Here is a 19421-nt window from a genome sequence, read left to right as displayed (position 1 = left end):
CTTTTTTTTTTATTGGTGCCGGGAACCACACGGCACAATTATTTTTCAGTAAAATATTAATAGAAATTAATTAAGAAGTTTTACGTTTTCTTTATCTTAGATACCCACAAAACATGACTCCTAAAATAGACATTATTATTATGATTACGTAACTCAATTTCCTATCATAATAAAAATATGTTGATAAAAATTCTAATGCGGAGTTGAACAACAGTTAAAATTTACATGATTCACTCAGCCATGTAAAGTTGACGTCATTCTGTGTTCGTTACTTAGGACGCGGAGGTGATTGCGGAGGACGGGGGGGCCACGTAGAAGCCATATCGTTATTTCGCCGCCCTGTTCATCGCTCCAGTGGCGCAATTGGTTAGCGCACGGTACTTATAAGACAGTGTTCGTGAGCAATGCCGGGGTTGTGAGTTCGAGCCTCACCTGGAGCATATTTTTTTATACTTTTAATAGAATTTTTTATGCAGTTTAAGTTTGTATTGTAGAAGAAAACAAAGTTTTAATACTCGTAAACAAAACTATTTACTTACTCTAAAAACGTTCTTTGCAACCAAAAATTTGTATATTTTCCTTTTGCCCGCAGGTTCACTCCCGTACAATGTAATTATTGTAATTTACAGTTTATTGTTTTGTATTTTACAATTTTTAAATGTAACAATGTAAAATAATTCAACGCAAATCCCAAGGGAATAGAGCTTTTCCGAGATGAAAAAGTTATTTTGTCCTTCAGTACTTATACGTGTAAAATTTATAAATATTTCGTCAAAAAACTAAAGAGCAAAGAGAAAACAAATAAATACCATTCCCTATATACATTTCCCATTAAGTTTTCAAATCTTTACTACCTACCCACATAAAATTATATTTAGATACTAAATACCTATCTATAGGTGTAATTTACATAGTCTCATTTCATTCATAGTAACTACAGAAATGTTTGCAATATCCGAAAGGGTTAATATATCCGTTTTACCTTATTATTCTCATATTATTTAAATAAAAATTTGACTTACATACATACATATGGTCACGTCTATATCCCTTACGGGGTAGACAGAGCCAATAGTCCCGAAAAGACTGAATGGCCACATTCAGCTGCTCGGCTTAATGATGGAATTGAGATCCAAATAGTGACAGGTTGCTAGCCCATCGCCTAAAAAAAGAATCACAAGTATGTAAGCCTATCCCTTAGTCGCCTTTTACGACATCCATGGTAAAGAAATGGAGTGGTCCTATTCTTTTTTGTATTGGTGCCGGGAACCACACGGCAATGCCGGGAACCACACGGCAATTGGACTTCCTATAACATTTTGTATTTTGGCGTATGTAGAGAAATACTAATATTTATTACTTGTTGCATGTGAACAAATTGTAACAAACAAGCTTATGCTTCTAATCTCGCTTGATCTATTGAAAAATAATTGCGCACAGTGAACCAATAAGCCGAGACAATGGGCAAGCCTCGTAACAGCAGCCGCAGTAGCTACTCACAGAACAATCAACAACGGGTAAAGGTCACTAGATATGGAGTTTGCTTACTATTTTTAACCAACTTCAAAAAAGAACGTTCGATGAACGACTAGTTACGTCAACCTTTAAATTATTGAATTGAAGATAGTGTCATATGTAGTGAGATAGGTTGTTGTTTAACCCTGTGCAATATGACTGTTTTACTAGAAAGACGGTCATGTTCAAATGCAAATTACATCAGAAAAAAATATATCTAGTTTTGAAAAACTTTCTACAATTACTTATTACTCCCAAAATAAATTCCTATAGATAAGTTGTGAACAAAAACTGACTTTTCCGCAAATTACGCCCCAGAGGTAAAAAATGTGAATCTAATCTTGTGGTGACCGAAGCGACCCGACCCTAATGCCGACCTCGGTCGTGAGGAATGTAAATTGTGGAGCGTGCGCGAACCACCCTCTCGACATAATTATTAACCCTTTGATTTTTTCCATCCCGTAGTAACGTACGAGGAAACATGCGGCTTGGTGCGTGCGTGCGTAAATGAAGAATGTGACTCCACATTATTTCGTCATCATGTGTTCAGACCGAAATCGAATCGAAATGCTTTTAACTATAGGCAAATTGAAACCTTCTTTTTATAAAAAAAAAGTTGCTCAATCGAAACTAAAAACCTAAGAATTGAGATTAAAATCAAGAAGATTGTTTTCATGTCTAAAATATCATGGCAATACAAAAGCAATTGATTCAATCTACACAACATATATATTTTGATTTGAAATTGACATTGAGATAGAAAGGCAACATGGACAGAGATAGAAAGGCAATAAAGATAAAGACACTGTCGGGATATCATATGATCGGCAATAATGTAGTCTACCGGGATTGTAAAGTATCCTCGGGAACGTATCGACTCTGTCCCACATTAATAACAGTATAGAATACACTTCATTTAAAGTTTAACTATAATTTAATTCTTTTTTCGTAATAGTTCACCTGATTAGTCCAATTTGGCACTAATTAGCGAAACTTTACCTGGCGTTGTAATTACAGGAAACATTTCAGCCCTATAACAATATCTAAACATATTACACACAATTTATTATTGATATGTAATTGTATATAGTAGGGACTAATATTATAATAGTCTTATCGTAGCTATGTTAGATTTTAGGAATTTATAAGTTTTACCTAGGTATCAAAACAGGCATGATCACAAGATTGGGATACACATGTTAAATATTATGTACACAGATGATAACCAAGCAAGTGATCTCTTCCGGAAGGTATTTGAAAAAGTTCGCATTTGTACTCTTATTATTTTATCAATATGTCGTATTGCAAACAATAAGCGAACCTCTTGTATGTTACAAGTCGACCTTATAAAAGTATTAAGCGAGGAACATACCTTAACCCATAATGTGCTGTAGGTAACTCTTGAGTATATGAATCAATAGCAATTAAATTGAATTGAATTGAATCAATAGCAATTAAACAAAATTAATGCTTACTTAACTGATCTCTACTTATTCATTTATTTTTATTTGCTTAAATAGTTACTAAATACCTAAGAGCGTATTACTTAATACTTCTCACTTAATCACGTCTATATTCCTTGCGGGGTAGATAGAGCCAACAGTCTTAAAAAGAGTGATAGGTCACGTTCAGCTTTTACGACTTTCATGGGAAAGCGATGGAGTGGTTCTATTCTTTATTTTTATTGACTCTGGTTAAAAAATCACGCTAAAATAATAGAATTTTTATATAATATATTAAAATAACACTTAAATATCATATAAGTAGGAAAGAAGAAGGATTTTACAATCTGTCTTGCTGAGATATTGCCAAAGAGTAACTTCATGACGAATTAAAATTCCATTTTAAGTAGGTACACGATCAAATTGGAAAGATAATGTAGGGACAACTGTATTTAGCGTTGATTTGGGAGCACCGTGGATCACGAAGTGGTCTGCTTTCGTCACTCGGAAACAGTACTTAGTCGATCACTTTAATACTCTTAACTGACAATCGATATTTGTAGTCAGTTTCGTATTGAGACAACATCCTGTTTCCATTGAAAATTATTTTTGTGTTTTGCGCAGAAACTAACTAATGTCATTGTTAGTTTCTGCGTTATTTAATAGAAGCCAAGATTTTCTTGTTTCTCAAATCTCGCATCTTTACAAGTTTCAAATAGCATACGTCTCCACTATGGTTTTTCCGTTCTATATCAACTTCAATTTTAAGACTTCTTTCGCTATGGCAAGCCAAGATTTCTTCTATTTGGGCACGGCGGAAATGGTATACCCAGACATTTGTTCCCCCAAATAGCTGCAACTATCGCAACTTCGGGGGTGCCAATGTAGGCAGTTCTTTTGCATTTTGTCTGCTGTATGCTACAAATATTTTAGTAGGCTTCTGCCAATAGAGAAGTAGAGTTTTTCACGCGCAGCATATAGATACATCCAGAACAGCGTACGGTAAGCAAATATTGCGTTTGAGACTTACCTACTCTTTTAAACATATATTCAATAACATACACATAGTGATTCATCTTATATATAAAATTCTCGTATCATAATGTTTGTTCCCGTACTCCTCCGAAACGGCTTGACCGATTCTCATGAAATTGTGTGAGCATATTGTGTATGTCTGAGAATCGGCCAACATCTATTTTCCATACCCCTTAGTGATAAGTGTTGTCCACCCTTAACATTTTCTTTAATCATACAAATATATGGTCACGTCTATATCCCTTGCGGGGAAGTCAGAGCCAACAGTCTTGAAAAGACTGAATGGCCACGTTCAGCTATTTGGCTTAATGATAGAATTGAGATTCAAATAGTGTCAGGTTGCTAGCCCATCGCCTAAAAAGAATCTCAAGTTTGTAAGCCTATCTCTTAGTCGCCTTTAACGACATCCATGGGAAAGAGATGGAGTGGTCCTATTCTTTTTTGTAATGGTGCCGGGAACCACACGGCAAAACTAATAAAATTCTTTAAACTAATAAAATAACTAAAAATTATTTATATGGCAAAACAACGTTTGCCGGTGGTGCAGGAAAAGACTACATCTTTCCACTTGCTACGATCCCTGCATACTTCTTTCACTTTATCCACATTTATGACTCTTTTCATGCAAGCTCGTCAGTTTGGATACTCTTGACCTAACCTTTTACGAAAATGTATGTATACACATTCACATACAATGTATTCACCAAATGATATTGACCAATAAAATCATACCGATATAATTAAGTATTGATCAGATCAAATTTTATTCATGCGTAACGATGCCGAAGACGAATTAAAGACGACAAGCTTCTGACAAACATAGAGATATTAGTAGTTCTTCCGAATAATACAGTCAGTGAACTTAAAATAGTAACCGGTTAATTGTAATTACTTACTTTTCTTTTTGGCACAGTTCATGGCTGTCACAATAGATTGGAGCGGAGCGCTGACAGTCACCGGCGCAGGCGCAGATCGTATCTGTCAAACGGGAGCGTTTGTTTGTGACGAGCTACGCGCAGCTACCACAACGACGAACCACGCTGAACATCATGATTTCCTCTGACCGTCTTTCCGTATAGGTATTCTATCACCCGTCAATCTACAGCCCGATATTTTCGTACAACTTTCTAATACTAAGTTAGGCAGCACGCGCCAATAATTTGCATAAATATTCTGCCAAATATTTGGTTGCTAAGTCGGTACCTGATTGACAATTGTCGCAAATTATTCGTGGCCGTCAGATTAAGCTTTGAATTTTGAACAAAAAAGAGCCCGAGAAAGTTGTCTGATAAGAATATCATAGAGTCAAAACAGCCCACCCACTTCGACTCTTAACTAGGTTTCTACTACCACTAGCTATAGCTAAGTAGCTAGGTAGGCCTTCATAGTATAACAAACATCAACGGGGACTAAGTACTTACTTTCTTCGGTCTAAATGTAAGAATCAATTTCATATTTAGAACCCTCTTTACGGTACTTTATGAATAATATTTATTTACCAGACACATTTAATTGTGATTCATGTTCTATTTCATATTTCTTGCACAGCTACATTAACCGTAGAGATGCGTCGCGAATCGCTAATACTTAAGAGTTTGCCTAAACCAATTTATCACTTCGCAGCCAGCGCGAGCCATATGTAATTCACAGACTGGACAAAGAATTGAATCATAAATATTAATCAAGATTGCAATAAAATCTTGATACTTGTGTTGTACTTGAGTCCCGTAGACGTATAAAGTTGTAGTTACACAATCATATACGAACTAAAAAGCGGCCAGTCTTGTTACGCTCACTCATTTTGAAAAACTAGTGTCATCCTATTTGTATTATTCAACTCAATTACACTTAGCAATTACTCTCGTGGGAATCGCATTATGAACCTTAAAAAGCATATAAATGGCGGCGATGGTGTCCGCACCCCATCACGTCTCGTTCCCGGCGGGAGCGGTATGCGGTCTGCTGAAAGCCGCTTTGCGACGATGAATGTAAGAGGAGGAATGAAGGATAAGATTGAGGAAGTATGCCAGATGATGGATGAAAGACGTTTGGATGTGTTGTGCGTGAATGAAACGAAGCGGAAAGGATGCGACGCGACGCAGCACGGCCCTTACACGGCGTATTGGTCTGGAATTTCCAGTACCAGCCGAGGCTGTCAAGGGGTCGGTCTAATTCTTTCTGCACGAATGGCTGAGTGCGTGAATGAGTATGAGTGTGTCAGCCCTCGTCTTCTATGGATTAGGCTGAAAGTTGGAATCACTCGGATCTTCGTTCTAGGTGTTTATGCACCTTGGGATGTGGGTTCGAGGGGTACAACATCAGCAAAAAGCGAAAACGAGGAGTTCTGGAATAGTGTAAGAGAAGTATTGAAAGTTACCAAGCCAAATGAGAAGATTATTATGTTAGGTGATTTTAATGGATGGGTGGGTGTAAAGCGTGATGGATATGAAAAGGTGCTTGGTGCGTTTGGTGACGAAAAGGTGAATGATAATGGAAGAAGTGTATTAGAAATTTGTCTAGAGTGGGATCTTTTTGTGTCGAACTCAATGTTTCAACATAAAGAGATCCACACCTACACAAGAGTGGAAGGTATTTTAAAAAGTATGATAGACTTTGTGATTGTAGATGAAAGATTGAAGAACAAAGTGCTGGATACCCGTGCATATCGCGGTGCTGGCATTGACTCGGACCATTTACTGGTGATATCCCGGATAAGGGGTATCTTCAATCGCTGGCGGCACAGGGTAAGGGAGCAAACCAGCGCTTTGGAAAGAGTAAAAGTAGAAAATTTGCAAGATATGGATGTAGATAAGAAGTATATTAATAGACTGAAGGATGAATTTGAAGATTTAGAGGAAATGAGCGATATTGAAGATGGATGGAAGGAATTTAAAGAAAGAATTGTGAAAGTAGCTGTTGAAGTGTGTGGTGTAAGTAGAAGAAGGAAAGGAAAAAATCACAAAAATGCGTGGATGAGTAAAGATGTGCAAGAACTTGTGCGATTAAAGAAGAAAGCATGGCTGGATTTGTTAGCAGCAAAAGCTAACTTAAGAATGCAAGAGGTTATAGATGAAGATGTGAATGAAGCACGTAAGGAATATAAGAAAATGAAAGATTTGGTTAAGAAAGCTGTGATTAGAAAGAAAGAGGAGTATAAAGAGGATTTTGATAAAAGGCTATCAGAAGACTTTCAGTCAAATCTGAAAGTATTCTGGAAATCCGTAAGGTCAGCCCGAGGAAATACTATAACCAGAGAGCTGACTAGGATCAGATGCCAGGATGGTAGCGTTGTGAAAGGAGAAGAATGTGTACTAAAGATATGGAAGGACTATTTTGAAAGTTTATTTGAAAAAAAGGAAGGAAATAAGAAAGATTTCTGCTATAGCGAAGAAAAAGAGAATGAGATGGAAGGCGAAATTGAAATGTTCGAAATTGTGGAAGCACTTAAGAGTATGAAAGCGGGAAAGGCTGCTGGGTGTGATAGAGTGTCGGTCGAGATGCTTAAAGCAGGAAAAGGCGTAGTAGCTAGTCAGTTGTACTGCCTTTTCAATTTGTGTTGGAGAAGCGGCCGAGTACCAAAAGATTGGTGTAAGGCTGTTATCGTGCCACTTTACAAAGGAAAAGGGTCACAGCTGGACTGCAAAAATTATCGTGGTATAAGCCTGCTTAGCGTCGTCGGCAAATTGTATGCTAAGGTATTGATTAATAGAGTCAGGAATGAAACTGATGACAAAATATGGGATGCTCAAGCGGGATTTCGAAAGGGAATGGGATGTACTGATCAGGTCTTTTCCTTGCGGTGCATAGCCGAAAAGTTTTTGGCCAAGAGTCAAAAAGTCTATTGCACATTCGTAGATCTGGAAAAGGCCTATGACAGAGTTGAGAGGAATGAATTGTGGTCAGCACTTTCTATGCATGGGGTGAGCAGTCTCTTAATACGAGCACTGAAATCCTTATATGAGGATTCGAGTGCTTGTGTCAGGATAAACGGAGCGCACACTGAGTGGTTTAAGATTGAGAAAGGCGTTAGGCAAGGATGTGTTGCGTCACCGTGGCTGTTCAACCTATTTATGGATAGCTGTTTGACAGATTTGAAAGAGTCTAAAAGTGGATTAAGGATGAATGAGTTACTCGTCAAATGTCTGCTCTATGCCGACGATCAGGTTATACTGGCGTCATCAGCGGAGGAGTTACAGGAGATGGTAAACTGTATGCATGAAGCTTTAAAAGAGAAAGGAATGAAAGTGAACGTAAGTAAAACTAAAACACTGGTTTTTGAAATGGAGAAAGAAATGACAGCATGTAATATTTTGATTGGAGGAGAAAAAGTGGAGCAAGTGAAAGAGTTTGTATATCTAGGATCAAAGTTTACATCAGATGGCAAGTATGATAGTGATATTGAAAGGAGAGTGAACGCGGGGAACATGGTGAATGGAGCTTTGCATGCCTTTATGAGCAGTCAGAAACTATCCAAAAAGGCTCGACTGGCTGTGCACAGGGGCGTGTTGGTCCCGACATTAATGTATGGGAGTGAAAGTTGGGTATGGCAAAAGAAGCATGAAAGCAGAATAAATGCAGTGGAAATGAGAGCGTTAAGGAGTATGATGGGTGTGAAATTGAGTGACAGGATAAGGAACAGCGTGATAAGGGAATGTTGTGATGTGAAAGAAGATGTAGTTACAGGAATAGAAAAGGGTATGTTAAGATGGTTCGGTCATGTGGAGAGGATGAATGAAAGCAGGTTGACTAAGCAGATATACAAGGAGAGTGTGGAGGGAAAGGTCGGAGTGGGAAGACCTAGACGAACGTATCTTGATCAAATTAAGGACGTCCTGGTAAAGGGTCAGGTCAAAAGTACCCGAAACCGCCGAGCTTGTATGAAGAGAGTTATGAATGTGGACGAAGCGAAAGAAGTATGCAGAGATCATGGCAAGTGGAAAGAGGTAGTCTCTGCCTACCCCTCCGGGAAAGAGGCGTGATTTTATGTATGTATGTGTATGTATTACACTTAGCCCTATTCATACCTTCTGCTAGTAACTGTAACATTCATAATCAGAGAAAGTTGATTTGTTGACTAATGATAGAACGGAAAATATTAGGCACGCACATTATGGAAACGCAATTCGACATTTACAAAATCCTGTGTGGGTTGCAGCTAGTTAACGATTTCGACCTACAACATATTATGGTTCACTTCCATCAAAGTTAATTTTCCCATCTTGTCTTGTAATTTCCTTACTATATTTCCTCCGACGACATTACAGGATCTTCTTCGACGAACTTCTCGTTGTTTACATTCAAAATTAGTTTTACCAATGAAAATGCTGTTAAGAAGTTAAGATAAAAAGGACTCAGGGCGCCAAAGCAAGTATGACAAGGGAATTCAACAACAACATTAGTAAGACTTATGAATATTGAGCACTTGACTAAAATACATTTTCGTTTTGATCCGTACTATAACATGCATTTGTGAGTGCGGACATTTAGTTTCGTGTAATGTCGCAATCGCAATTATTGAATAGTAGGTACCTACCTACCTACCTTTTTCTAACCAAATCAATTTGATCAATGACTTTAATGCCACAACATTTGGTACTTATAAAAGCATAACATACACGTAGAGTTTACCTAACTATTTAACTTTCAATGTTCTAAAATGAAATGTATAAGTTTGTAGTTAACATTCTGAGTAAAGTAAGTTTTGTATAAAATTCCTATCGAGAATGATATCAAAACTTTTTCTCGGGTACATACCTACCTATTTTTATAACGTGAGATAAACACGTGGTAGGCAGCTCAAAAATAGCCATGATTATGATTTAAACCTATGTTTTTTTTTTATTTTACAGCGATATCTTTAGCTTACGAAAAATTAAATTAACATATACCTAATAATAGCTATAATATTTTCACGTATATATTTTAACTACCTGCACGTCACTACATCTGTTCAAAGCGTGAAAGTGCTTTTCGATGGTTGCAGTTTAAACTGATTTTAAAATTTCGCTTTACATTATACTGTTCATAAATAATAAAATAAAATGTATGTAAAATAAAAAGAGAGAGTTAATACATAAAGAGCCTAGTCGCTCGGCGTTCAAACATGCTGTGAATATTACTTCCTTCAACAAATTGGCAAGACTGCAGTCATCTGTCATATTTCTTCTATTGTTACCTATCGGTATGTATTTTGTATGTATAAATATGGATGTGGGACCTAGCTAAATCCACATTAACCCCCTTATGCCAAATTTCAACGAAATCGTTAGTGGCGATTTCGGGAACGCGAGTACATAGTGAAATTATAAGTATCATAAATATTGTTCGTTTAATAGTATAGAATAGGATATGCACTTTATCGCACTACCAACTGAAAGTTTTTCTGTTTGGTCAGCTGATAGTCTAGTATAGAGAATGCCAAACGACATTAGTTCGCTTTTTGTACATATTTTTTTGGCAATATTTTTTTTAAATAAATAAAATAAACAATGCGTTTACATAAAGCAGTAAATAATAATTTAAAACAACAGCATAAACATTTGCATATTTTTTTTAATTAATGGTGGTCATTTTAAGGTTCGTAAATCAACACAGCCACACTGCATGCTAAATTCAAAGACAATGCGTTTGCAGATTGTTTGGGCATAATGTTACGGTGATAGTACTGGTAGTAGGTACTAAACAGGAATCCATGGGCATGAGTCAGGCGAGTGAGTGGCAGAGAGGCACAACACATTAAGTGTATAGAAGTAGTACTTATTTTAATTCTGTAAAATCAAATCAAGTCAACATATCTAAAAACCTTCTAATCTTCGAAAAAGAACTTTTTCAGATTGGACTGGACCTTATAAGTATAATCTTACATATTATAAGTATGTATATTATATATAACATGTATTTAACTAACCTAAAGCAAATAACGACTATAAAATGTAAGAGAAATTGATGATAAATCTCGAAATAAAGTGAAAGCTGTCTCCTCTCCCTGTACTTAAGCTTAAGTTTTTTCTCTGGGCCGTCGTTATTTCGAGGTGCAGCGGCGACGCGCAGGCGACGTAGCTGGCGTAAGCGCAACCCGCAACGTCTGGCCACTACACTATATCACTCCATCACCTTCATATCGTGTCAACATGAGTGGCTCATGATTTATGCAAACCCGATCTTTTTATATACTTACTTATCTTTAATACTACAATATAATTCTGCCAATTAGAAATTTCGAGAAATAAAGTATGTCTACCTACTGTTAAAGGTCTATAATTATATCTCTGAAATAAGTATCACTGAAATCGGTCCAATAGTGTTTGAATTATTCGTAGCTAGCTGCAAACCATAATGTTAATAATTCTCTTATACCAAAAAGAAATCGGTACTAAAATCTCCATAAGTATGTACTTAGGTGTTGAATAATCATAGTATCAATTCGCCGGCCTACTCCGAAACCAGTAAGTTTAGTATTGTACACTTCAATCTCTTGGCTAGCCAAGCGTAATACGATATTTATTGATTTCTGCCTGTGCGTCACCTAATGAATACGGGGCACATTTTGTAATTTCTCACGATACGTTTGGGAACGAGATTTTTTTCCCCGTTCCATTTCTCTCGGCAAACAATAGACGAGTGAGCGCGGACGGAGGGTCGGTATATTATGGTGCATCGATCGCAATACATCGCCGATATAATCCCACCGAGCATTGGTCATTGAACTGGCTGGGTATCTCGGTAATATTGAATCTTCAATTCTTCACAGGTTACAATTTGAAATTAAAATATTGTATGCTTGTAATAAAATAAAGGGTGGACAACCCTTATCACTAAGGGGTATGAAAATAGTAGTCGGGCGATTCTCAGACCTACTCAATATGCTCAAAAAATTTCATGAGAATCGGTCAAGCCGTTTCGGAGGACTACGGAAACGAACATTGTGACACGAGAATTTTATGTATTAGATTCTTTTTCATCATTTTTATTATCTATGTACGAAATTTGTCTTGGGAAGTACTTATATTCAGAATCATATCAGTCTAAAAATCTGCCGAAACTTACCCGAATCTTCTTGGACCCCTTCATTGGCAGACACATGCCAATGTTGCGCGGAGTAGTAAGAGGTAAAGCAAGGGCAAGGGCCGTATCCCCGTACTCCCGGTTCAGATGTATGCTACAAGGCTACTTGTGAACCAGTTCCATTCCAAGATCCTGTCTCGAGTCTGTACTTCCTGAATTACATGTGCAATTTATTGCTTATATAATTGAAAGATATATATTATTATGTGAACATATATTTAGCAAAGAATGCATCGTTAACTTTTTATGAAATCTAATTAATTCTATAATTAAATAAGTTTTCATTTATTTAACTTCATTCCAATAAAATAAATATATAAGTATCTTTACATAATATATATTTATATATTATATATATTCTTACTTGAACTTGCCTAAGACCGTATACACACAACACACAAGACAATTATTAAAATTAAAATTGTAGAAACTTTTTATACAATGATGATAATTTAAAAAATTGCAACCAGCCTAGGCATGTTTCGATTAGATTTTTTTTCATTTTATTTTGCATACGAAACATTGCAAAGGAAATAAATGATATGCATTGGAGTAATGTGTGCCTACTTATTCCCTTTTTTTACATTGCGAGACAAATCTTAACATTTGTAATGCAAATATAACGTCTTGTGCAATGCAAAAAGTTACTAAAGGGCAAGCCCTAGAAAACTTGAATAAAGCATTAATATTCATTAGCACTTATTCTTAAGAATATTTTTTTGGCATGACAGATATGGAGGTAGGTGTATGAAAGGGTTATTATTTCCGGAGGTAAATCTTACCTGCCTCCTGCTGATACAGTCACCGTACATCACACATACTATAGTAATTATTTCGATGTAAGAATTTGAATAAAAGATTCGGCGGAAGGAGCTACCTGTCTCGTGGGAATTGGGAGCGGATGTCGCGAAAGGTGTCTGTTTTTTATTTCTGTTGTAACATTTTGTAAAATGTCGGGAACTTGATCCACTTTACGCTTAATCGGTATTATTCGTCTCATTTAAAAATAAAAATCTCATGACGTGAACAATCACTGTGATTTTATACTTAACCCTCCTAATACCTTATCTTTTAATCCTAATACATGATATATATACTTACATATAGTACTTACGTGAACTTACAGTAACACAATAGAACAAGAATTAAAAAGAGTATATGTTTTAACAAATCCAAAAACAAGGTAAATTATAACAACTAAATTTATGATATTCTTATTTGTAATATTGATAAAGACGGCGACGACGTAACAACAAAAATTTACATCTTAACAGATTATTTTTGCTAATCTTAACCTATACCTACCTGTTTGTACTCATTGAAAGCGTGTGAAATTAAGAAACATGCACCTGCTACTCTACTGAAGTGTATTAAAAACTGAATACAAAAAAGGAGGAAGGGAAACATAAACGCTTCTGGTTACCGAATGAACTAACAAAAACGAATTACACTTGGTGTTTCGTTCCCACAGTACTTAATCGATCATGTGAGCGCGTCATCCGTACTCTATTATGACCACTTCCACTTAAAGCGTTAGAAAGTTCAGCAACCTTGATATTGTTATCTATATCATAATAAGGCATTAACTTTATAAAAGCAATCTATCATTTGATATTAATATGATCAGTGATCGGCGCGGCGCGGCGTTCGGTGACGCGGCGGGCTGTACTTACGTACATATCTGCATAGCTGGCCGGAATGGCGGTTAATCAGGTGGCCCGTTATATTACATTGTGCTCTCCGTGAGTTCGAACCCGACCTAACAGGTTGCTCCAATGACAAAGGAGCAGATTCCATCGTCGGCAATCCGCGTCTGCGAGACTCACATTATAAATAGTCCGTCGAAATAATCCGATGTTGCGTGTCACTCCGGCGCCCACCAACGTAGGCTAGTTCACTTCCATGCTTAATGATATCTAACGTAAAAACAATCCATAAAAACCGCAGAGAACATTCTGATTCTGCGTACAGTTTTGACCTCCCGTGATTAATCGTCCGAGATTATTAATAGTTATCCACGTAATAGCTGCGACTCGAAGTAAAACAATTTTACCGTGTCATCTTCTTATTATTGATATTTAGGTCATGTTAACTGATTAATGTTATTGATATATATCTATTGAAATCGATCAAGTCTATGTCAAAACCTCAGAATACAAAACTGTTTCCATCGGTATAAGCTTTGTGTTGTTTTGAAATGTTGTCTAATAATAACCGTAAAACGTAAACAATCGACTTTCGTTTTAACAAGGATATATATCTGCGCGCCACCTGCACCCGCGCAGCAAGGCGGAGCTCAAGTCGGTGCATTACTGCCGTAACCGGAACAATGGCATGGCCGGACATACTTTTGTAACTAGTAACACGTGGTGCAAACTGGGTACCCACTATATTGCCGACGCCACCTGATTTAAATTGCTTTATTGGTGTTTTACAGACACTACACAGACTGCGAGGCATTGCTGCGTTGTCATGTTCACACGACAACATCTGTTATATAAAAAAAGATAAAAAATAAACAGGAAGTCACAGTCAAACGCAGAAGTTTAATTCGAAATATTACACAGTGCAAAACACCTTAAGAGTATGTACCTAATTGGTTTGGTGATGTTTTCGTCTCCTAATTACGTACTTTATTCTTTTCTCCGATAGTAAAATTGTACGCTTAAATCACAAATTATCTGTGAATTTTTAAATGACATATTAATAAATCTTAAATTGATATTATATTAATTTGTGTTTGTGTAAGTATAAATGTATTTATTTAGTTTGACCCCTCTTCAAAGTTATCTGTCAGACCCAATGGTTGACTGGTTGGTAATGGCGGCGATTATTCTGTAGGTACATATGTAATTTGTACAATAAAGCTTAATTAAATAAATATGCAAATATTTTTGGTACCATAACGAGACATACTTAAAAAGAAAGAGTAAAGTACTTTGATTATTGTGTTATCTCTAATTAAGTGATTTCCTACTTATTTATATTATAACCTTCAAACAATACTATAATACGTTATCATATTAATACAAAAATGTGACGCATTACACAAATTTTCATTTTAGAAATTTCATGCCGCGTTATTACTAAATGTATTTTTTCTTAATTATTTTAACTAATTTCTGAAAAATTGATACGGTCAATAACTTCAGTACAGTCAACAACATAAATTAGTAGTCACAGCCGAACATATCACTATAAATATACTTATCTGAATCTCATTACGACATAACAATAAAAGACAAAACAATAACTTTAGGATAATCAGCTTTCCATAAACCTTAATTGGGGACTGGTAAAAAACTTAATATCTATGTATATATATCACAGCTCTGTTTTCCTAATTACGTTTTGGACTGTACGATGACCGAAATCACCTCGCATACAGCTGGAGCGCGGCACCCAAGATCCGAAGCCCGATTACACACTATTATAAAACTTAAATGATTGTAACGCCCTGGCTAAAGGGGTTAAACCGCGGCGGAAATTGATTTAAATTATACTATTAATAATATTAATATCACGTTATGTTATAGAATTTTTTTATTGGATACAGTCGATTCAGTCCTAATAATAAGGTTTGATAATCTTTAACAAAAAGTTAATTATTAACTTGTGTCAATATTTATTCTCCTTTGGATTAAAAACTATAATACTTATAAGCATCAACTTAAAATTTATGTTCTTCCAATTAAACCTATGGCGATTTTTGTATTAAACAAAGTAACTCCTCAATTTCATTACTTATTGTATAAATTCAGCTCAGTGTTTTTTTTTTAATAATTAACACAAAACTGCAATTATACTTAGGTACCTACATAGGTACTGGTTATATTATTATTGGCCGTGCCTTAGCTCTAGTGGAAATCGGAAACATATGCCTATATAAAGACAGTATTAGATTATCTATTGTCAAACATAATATGTAAACATCTAACACGATTATGTCTATCTTTCGGAAGTCTTAATTTCTGTAATACGAATATAGGTATATTAAGTGGTTTTTGACCTACTTAATATAAATATTAACGTTGATTTTGTAAAAAAAAGTTTAATTTAGAAAACACCGTGTTGGCGGTCAATTACTGACCCAGCAGGCGTTATCCCGATTGTGGTTCAACAACAGATGGTTGTTTTTTATCACCGTGGGTCTACGATCGACCTGGTGATGGGGCGCTGAATGCGGGGGTGCGCCCTATAACCGTATAATTACACGTTGTAGATGCGCGCGCGCCGGCACGCAACAATTGGCTTAAACGAGTCTTTGCTTTGATGTGCCGCCAACTCGCTGGTTATCCACGTGCGGTCGCCTTAACCCGTTCTCGTATAATGCTTATTAAGCAGAAGCTACTCGTTTTACAGTAGTTAACCCAACAAAAAGTAGCTCCTCGACGCAGTTACTAAAGGAATCTGGATAAAAAGCGCATCGCAAATTCCACTCTCTCAGAAGTTAGAGATTAAATTCCATTCTTGGCCGCGCGATAATACAATCGTTATTATGTTTTTATGATTTATTCAGTTTAACCGAGGCATCTATTCAACAACTTGGTAACTATCTATGTCATCTGTTTGTTGTAAAGTTTACAGTTATATCGCACAAATGCCAAGGGCTACATCGATCAATCCAGTGTTGTCGCAAGTGATTCTTAATCGACGGTCACAGTCGAAAGTTGAGTAGCGACATCGTGATGCCGAACTTAGCCTCCTTATTTGCTCCGGTAACACATCGAACGTTGTGAAAAGGCTACGTTCAGACTGTCTCGATAATCTCGGCGACACCGCATAAAAACAAATTATTAATCTTTCGATCGTGACTAACGTTTTTGGTCCATCGTTTACTCGAATGGAGGTTGAGAGTCGAGATTAATACTGGAGCAATAATTTGCGCGGTAATGCTTTCAAATGTCGCAGCCGACTCGATGTCACTGAACGCGTATCGCCTGCACAACACTAAGGGACCTGAGGTTGACAACCTTTTGCTATTTTTATGCAATAAGTGTGTTCATTATTTAATCGTTAGTGGACATTGTTGTTTATCTAGAAGGATTTTCCTAAAAGCTGCTGAAGATTCCACTTGAATTAACAGGTGACACCTCGAAAATTTGAATTCAAAACTTTTTTTTAGTTCATAGGTTAACATCCTCTTGACGTTTGTTCCACTTGTGTCAAGGATCATAAAAAAGAGGTCTGTCCTCGATTACCCGTTAACGAGGGAAACTAATCTTAAATCGATAAAATACAATTTAGTTTTGGTTTCACCTGCAAATTTTAAGTTTATTTTACTTTTTTAATAAGGTTATGTGGGCTTTTTAAGACTGTTGGCTCCGTCTATCCCGCATGGGATATAGACATGAATATATGTATGTATGTATGTAAGTAAATACATACACACATACATATGGTCACGTCTATATCCCTTGCGGGGTAGACAGAGCCAACAGTTTTGAAAAGACTGAATGGCCACGTTCAGCTATTTGGCTTAATTATAGAATTGAGATTCAAATAGTGACAGGTTGCTAGCCCATCGCCTAAAAAAGAATCCCAAGTTTGTATGTAAGTAAGTAAATATGGGTATTATTTTCGGAGTGGTACACAATTTATATATCTAGCCTATCCCCTATGTTCAGTGGCTGGTGGCTGCCACGCGCCGGTTGTTGTCAAGTCCAGTCACGCTTACTGAGTACTCACCAAATGGACTATTGATGCAATAAATATGCAAGCTTCGTAGATAGCGACACTTCTGATCCGATATCAGTTACTACGCACGAACTGGATTGCATTTGAGTAAAAGTTATACCAATATTTCATCACTATTATCATCACCAACTTTAGGGCTAACTCAATTATTTATTTTATACATTATTGTTAATATATTATTATTATTTTTACACGCGAAACTAATTTCAAATGAAAAAAACTTAGATAAATTAATTTCTGAATTAAAGATTCGATCAGAATGTTTTAATTTAAATAATACCTACATCTCATGATAATTTCAGTGGTTTATAGATCAGGTGCATTAAATCAGCATGTCATCACTTCATCATATCCAACCATGAACGGACGGAAATCTACAGGCTGTTATTTTTAATGGAACAGGATTTAACATGGCATTAATATTTTTGACACTTCAGATATTGCAAACCCGATTAACTTAATTATAAATACAAACATATTTTGCTAAGGATTAAGAAAAAGAATCAGATCATGAAGGTAAATAGAATGTTGAAAATAAACTGAAATTCTATTATCAAAGAATGATATCTACATGTTTACAAGTAATTGTATAATTAAATTTTTATTTTACAAAATGCGAATATTTTGCAAAATATTGCTGTTGTAGAGAAAGGTTCGTAGGTATTCTATAAATTAGTGGATAGGGCTCCCTGTGTAATAACAATAATTTGCTTGCTAATGTTTGAAACTCAATGATATGACATTAATAGTCAATTTACCATTTAAAATCATTTTTTTTAAGTCTTAGTTTTTCGAAAGGCTTAAATGCTTTCAGTTCATAGTGGGGATGTTTCAAAACTGGAAACAATTCCGTAATGTCAGAATAACGTGGAATTACGATTTTTCTTTCTTTCTTTCTTTCTAATTAAAAATCAGGCTTTAGAGTTGTTATATCGTGTAATGTTCATCACAGACAAAAGATTATCTCTATTACATATGTCTTACGTAAATCGTTACTTATTTGCAAGCAATCTTACTCGTTATAAGAATATGATCAAAATGTTATTTGATAAATAATGTGAAACTAATAGCAGCTTTTTCTTTATCCCTAATACTGTTACCACAAAAAATATGTACGAGGAATCTACACGGGCCACATGTTTCAGTAATGCAAGAAAATGCAAGCTTAGTTATAGTGTGTCTGTAGCACCCTTTATAACCGTGATTATTCTAAGATACGATGAATGAGCTAGCACCTCATATGTTACGATTGGATACTGATGGCAGGTGTTAGTGACCGGTCTGTGGCAAGCTTAATAAATAGACATGATGGGCACTTTGTGGCCGAAACACCGATGATTGTACTTAACACCTTGATGGATCGTTTTGACGGTGCAGATAGTTTACAACTCTAATGAAACATAATAACTATCGATAAGTATCATAAGGTAGACCTAATGGAATTAATCATGGGCCTTTACCGTTTAAGTCGGCCAACGGTGAGTCCGTCTAATCTGTCGGTGATTTATTTTCACCTGCTAACAAATCTTGCCCTGCTTCGAGCGGTGTGCGTGTATTTTCTGGTAGGAATCTGTGTTGCTAGCAGTACACTCATCAACGTTATTTATCATTAAAAAGTTTAAACTTTATAAAATAGGAATACCTGAGGAATACTCATAATAATATAAG

At 36.0% G+C, this 19421-nt stretch overlaps 1 non-coding gene across 1 annotated transcript; it reads left to right on the top strand.

The window, feature by feature from the left end:
* The first annotated feature begins 348 nt into the window (after window positions 1–348).
* On the top strand, window positions 349–440 carry Trnai-uau (transfer RNA isoleucine (anticodon UAU)). The gene is given in 2 exon segments: window positions 349–386; window positions 405–440. It is a non-coding gene; the product is annotated as a tRNA-Ile (tRNA).
* Window positions 441–19421: the final 18981 nt, after the last annotated feature.

The sequence above is a fragment of the Amyelois transitella genome, chromosome 2, assembly GCF_032362555.1.
Source record: "Amyelois transitella isolate CPQ chromosome 2, ilAmyTran1.1, whole genome shotgun sequence".
Lineage (NCBI taxonomy): Eukaryota > Metazoa > Arthropoda > Insecta > Lepidoptera > Pyralidae > Amyelois > Amyelois transitella.
The sequence above is the reverse complement of the archived record's forward strand: the minus strand, read 5'-3'. Positions and strand labels throughout refer to the sequence as shown.